Genomic DNA, 6,127 nt, shown 5'->3' with positions numbered 1-6,127 from the left:
TCCATAAAGAAAGCAGTTAAAAATATATATATGCAGTTTTTGCTAGCTGCACTGATTTTTGCATTAATTTATTGAATTTCATCATAATTGATTAGTCCTTTGCTTTTTAATGTAGTGCAGCCCTTCATTATATCATAACCCAAATAACCCGGTCTTTCTGATGTATAAATAGTCAAGTTGTTACTGGAATCCCATTTGCAGAAAATAAAAGGAAACAGTGTAAGAAAAATGACAGGCCGATAGCTCCAGACAGAGCAGCGTGCAGATATATATTCGCATTGTGAATTTAAGCTCCAGATCAACTGCAAGAACAAACCAGCAATCCTGAGAGGACCCAAGACCCTCTGAAGGAAGCAGACTGCTACTGCAGGACCTTGGAGACACACCAAATACTGTGAGTGCCCCAACAGTGGAAGTGGGAAAGGGAGACCCTCCTCACCCAAACACACACTCCCCACTGGAGAAACTGAAGGTCCCTTTGCAGGAGAAGTTTCCAACCTTACCTGTAGCTTAGTCAATTTAGAGAGCCAAGTGAAATACAGGGGTAGAGGAAGCAGCAGAAAGGCCCTGGGGGCTCGCTGGGTCCCCAAGCAACCCATTCCTTCCTGTTGCCACAGGAATTCACAGGGAGGGCGGCCAGAAGAGCAGGGGGTAAAACGCCACAGGGAGAAGGAAATCTCTAGCTGAACTTTATAATAATTTGAGCGGAGCGAGAAGCCTCCCAGCCAGAACTCAGGGGAGGGCACAAATCTGGTGTGCAGACTCCACAAGCCAGGGGAAGAACCAAGCCCTTTTCTTTCGCAGCTGGGAGGCAGGTAGCCTGGGGCAAGTTTTCAAGCCCCTCTTGCTCACAGCCTGGAAACAGACTCGGGGCTGTTAAAGGGGGTGCACGTGGGAGTGAGACCAGCCCTTCAGTTCGCATGGGAGCTGGGTGAGGCCTGTGTCTGCTGGCTTTCTCCCACTTCCCTGACAACCTGCATGATTCAGCAGAGGCAGCCATAATCCTCCTAGGTACACAACTCCAGTGACCTGGAAATCCCATCCATCCCCCACAACAGCCGCAGCAAGACCCACCCAAGGAGAGTCTGAGCTCAGACACACCTAGCTCTGCCCCCATCTGATGGTTCTTCCTTACCCATCCTGTTAGCTGAAGACAAAGGGCATATAATCTTGGGAGTTCTAGGACCCTGCCCACCACCAGTTCTACTCCATACTACCACAGCTGATGCTCTCTGGAAAGTGCCACCTCCTGGCAGGAGGCCAACCAGCAAAATCATCACAAAAATAGAACATTAAATCACCAAAGCTAAGGATCCTCACGGAGTCTACTGCAGCTACCCCCTCCCCCACCCCACCACCTCCACCAGAACAGGTGCTGGTATCCATGGCTGAGAGACCCATAGACGGCTCACATCACAGGACTCTGTGCAGACAACCCCAAGTACCAGCTTGGAGCCTGGTAGACTTGCTGGGTTGCTGGACCCAGAAGAGGGACAACAATCACAGCAGTTCGGCTCACGGAAAGCCACATCCATAGGAAAAGGGAGAGAGTACTACATCAAGAGAACACCCCTTGTGACAGTAATCTGAACAACAGCCTTCAGCCCTAGACCTTCCCTCTGACAGACTCTATCCAAATGAGAAAGAACCAGAAACCCAACCCCAGTAATACGACAAAACAAGTCTCTTTAACACCAGCCAAAAATCACACTAGTTCACCAGCAATGGATTGAAACCAAGAAGAAATCCCTGATCTACCTGAAAAAGAATTCAGGAGGTTAGTTATTAAGCTAATCAAGGAGTTACCAGAGAAAGGTGAAGCCTAATGGAAAGAACTTTAAAAAAACAAAATATGAAGTGAAGGGAGAAATATTCAAAGAAATAGATATCTTAAAGAAAAAACAATGAAAAATGCAGGACATTTTGGATACACTTTTAGAAATGCGAAATGCTCTGGAAAGTCGCAGCAATAGAATTGAACAAGCAGAATAAAGAAATTCAGAGCTTGAAGACAAGGTCTTCAAATTTACCCAAACAAACACCAAAAAAAAAAAAAAAAAAGAGAGAGTAAGAAAATATGAACAAAGCCTCCAAGAAGTCTGGGATTATGTTAAACAACCAAACCTAAGAATAATCAGTGTTCCTGAAGAAGAAGAAAATTCTAAAAGCTTGGAAAACATATTTGGGGGAATAACCGAGGAAAATTTCCACAGCCTTTCTAGACGCCTAGACATCTAAACACAAGAAGCTAAAGAACACCCGGGAAATTCATCACAAATTATCACGTAGGCACACTGTCATCAGGTTATCCAAAGTTAAGATGAAGGAAAGAATCTTAAGAGCTGTGAGACAAAGCACCAGGTAACCTATACAAGAAACCTATCAAATTAATAGCAAATTTCTCAGCAGAAACCTTACAAGCTAGAAGGGATTGGGACCCTATCTTTAGCCTCCTCAATCAAAACAATTCATCAGCCAAGAATTTTCTAACCAGCGAAACTAAGCATCATTTATGAAAGAAAGATACAGTCTTTTTCAGACAAACAAAGGCTGAGAGAATTTGTCATTACCAAGCCACCACTACAAGAACTACTACAATTTCAAAGCTCTAAATCTTGAAACAAATCCTGGAAACACATCCAAACAGAACCTCTTTAAAGCATAAATCACACCAGACCTATAAAACAAAAATACAAGTTAAAAAGCAAAAACAAGAAAACCAAAGTACATAGTAAACAAAGAACAAGATGAATGCAACAATACCTCACATTTCAATACTAACATTAAATGTAAATGGCCTAAATGTTCCACTTAAAAGATATAGAACTGCAGAATGGATACAAACTCACCAACCAACTACCTGCTGCCTTCAAGAAACAAAACTAACACATAAGGACTCACATACACTTGAACTAAAGGGGTGGGAAAAGGCATTTCACACAAATGGACACCAAAAGTGAGCAGGGGTAGTTATTCTTACATCAGACAAAACAAACTTTAAAGCAACAGCAGTTAAATGAGACAAAAAAGACGTTGTATAAGGCTAAAAGGCCTTGTCCAACAGGAAAATATCACAATCCTAAACATATATGCACCTAACACTGGAGCTCCCAAATTTGTAAAACAATTACTAATAGACCTAAGAAATGAGATAGACAGCAACACAATAATAGGGGGGACACTACTGACAGCATTAGACAGATCATCAAGACAGAAAGTCAACAAGGAAACAATGGATTTCAACTAAATCTTAGAACAAATGGACTTAGCAGTTATATACAGAACATTTCATCCAACAACCACAGAATACACATTCTATTCAACAGTGCATGGAACTTTCTCCAAGACAGATCATGTGATAGGCCATAAAACAAGCCTCAATAAATTTAATAAAATTGAAATTATATCAAGCACTCTCTCAGACAACAGTAGAATAAAACTGGAAATCAACTCTGAAAGGAACCTTCAAAACCATGCAAATACGGGGCAATTAAATAACTTGCTCCTGAATGAACACTGGGTCAAAAATGAAATCAAGATAGAAATTTAAAAATTATTGGCCTGGCATAGTGGCTTATGCCTGTAATGCCAGCACTTTGGGAGGCCGAGGCGGGCGGATCATGAGGTCAAGAGATCGAGATGATCCTGACCAACATGGTGAAACCCCATCTCTACTAAAAATACAAAAATTAGCTGGGTGTAGTGGCATGTGCCTGTAATCCCAGCTACTCGGGAGGCTGAGGCAGGAGAATCGCTTGAACCCAGGAGGCAGAGGTTGCAGTGAGCCAAGATCGCGCCACTGCACTCCAGCCTGGCGACAGAGTGAGACTCCGTCAAAAAAAAGAAAAAAGTTCCTCAAACTGAATGACAATAATGACAAAACGTACTAAAGCCTCTGGGATACAGCAAAGGCAGTACTAAGAGGAAAGTTTATAGTCCTAAACACCTACATCAAAAAGACTGAAAGAGCACAAACTGACATTCTAAGGTCACACCTCAAGGAACTAGAGAAACAAGAACAAACCAAAACCAAGCCCAATAGAAGAAAGGAGATAACCAAGATCAGAACAGAATTAAAGGAAACTGAAACAAAAAAAAAAATGAAAGATAAATTAAACAAAAGCTGGTTCTTTGAAAAGATAAATAAAATTGATAGACCATTAGCAAGATTCACCAAGAAAAGAAGAGAGAAAATCCAAATAACCTCACTAAGAAGTGAAACAGGAGATGTTACAACTGACACCACTGAAATACAAAAGATCATTCAAGGCCACTATGAACACCTTTATGCACATAAACTAGAAACCTAGAAGACATGGATAAATTCCTGGGAAAAAAGAAACCCTCCTACCTTAAATCAGGAGGAATTAGATACCCTGCACAGACCAATAACAAGCAGTGAGATTGAAATGGTAACTTAAAAATCACCAATAAAAAAAATGTTCAGGACCAGATGGATTCACAGCAGAATTCTACCAGACATTCAAAGAATTGGTACAATTCTTTTGACACTATTCCACAAGACAGAGAAAAAAGGAACCCTCCTTAATTCGTTCTATGAAGCCAGTGTTACCCTAATGTCAAAACCAGGAAAGGACATAACCAAAAAAGAAACTGCAGATCAATATCCTTGATGAACATAGATGCTAAAATCCTTAACAAAATACTAGCTAATGGAATCCAACAACATATCAAAAAGATAATCTGCCATGATCAAGTGGGTTTCATACCAGGGATGCAGGGATGGTTTAACATACACAAGTCAATAAATGTGATACACCACATAAACATAATTAAAAACAAAAATCACATGATCATCTCAATAGATGTAGAAAAAGCATTCAACAAAATGCAGCATCCCTTTACACTTAAAACCCTCAGCAAAACTGGCATACAAAGGACATACCTTAATGTAATAAAAGCCATCTATGACAAACCCACAGCCAACATAATACTGAATGGGGAAAAGTTGAAAGCATTCCCTCTGAGAACTGGAACAAAACAAGGATGCCCACTCTCACCACTCCTCTTCAACATAGTACTGAAGTCCTAGCCAGAGCAATCAGACAAGAGAAAGAAAGAAAGGGCATCCAATCTGTAACGAGGAAGTCAGACTGTCCTGTTTGCAGGCAATATGATTGTTTACCTTGAAAACCCCAAAGACTCCTCCAGAAAGCCCCTAGAACTGATAAAAGAATTCAGCAAAGTTTCCGGATATAAGATTAATGTACACAAATAAGTAGCTCTTCTACACACCAACAGCGACTAAGTGGAGACTCAAATCAAGAACTGAGCCCCTTTTACAATAGCTGAAAACAAAACAAAACAAAAAACTTAGGAATATACCTAACAAAAGAGTTGAAAGAACTCTGCAAAGAAAACTACAAAACGCTGCTGAAAGAAATCATAGAGGACATGAACAAATGGTAACACATCCCATGCTCATGGATGGGTAGAATCAGTACTGTTGAAAAGGACCATACTGCCAATAGCAATGTACAAATTCAATGCAAGCCCCATCAAAATACCACCATCATTCTTCACAGAATTAGAAAAAACAATTCTAAAATTCATATGGAACCAAAAAAGAGCCCACATAGCTAAAGTAAGACTAAGCAAAAAGAACAAATCTGGAGGCATCACACTACCTGATTTCAAACTATACTATAAGGCCGTAGTCAGCAAAACAACGTGATACTGGTACAAAAATAGGCACATAGACGAATGGAACAGAAAAGAGAACCCAGAAATAAGCCCAAATGCTTATAGCCAACTGATCTTTGGCAAAGCAAACAAAAACAAAGTGGGGAAAGGACACCCTTTTCAACAAATGGTGCTGGGATAATTGACAAGCCATATGTAGGAGAATCAAACTGGATCCTCATCTCTCACCTTATACAATAATCAACACAAGATAGATTAAGGACTTAAACGTAAGACCTGAAATTATAAAAACTCTAGAAGATTCCATTGAAAAAACCCTTCTAGACATTGGCTTAGGCAAGGATTTCATGACCAAGAACCCAAAAGCAAATGCAATAAAAACAAAGATAAATGGCTGGGACCTAATTAAACTAAAGAGCTTTTGCACAGCAAAAGGAACAGTCAGCAGAGTAAACAGACAACC

Source organism: Hylobates moloch, unplaced genomic scaffold, assembly GCF_009828535.3.
Source record: "Hylobates moloch isolate HMO894 unplaced genomic scaffold, HMol_V3 SCAFFOLD_4, whole genome shotgun sequence".
Lineage (NCBI taxonomy): Eukaryota > Metazoa > Chordata > Mammalia > Primates > Hylobatidae > Hylobates > Hylobates moloch.
The sequence above is the reverse complement of the archived record's forward strand: the minus strand, read 5'-3'. Positions refer to the sequence as shown.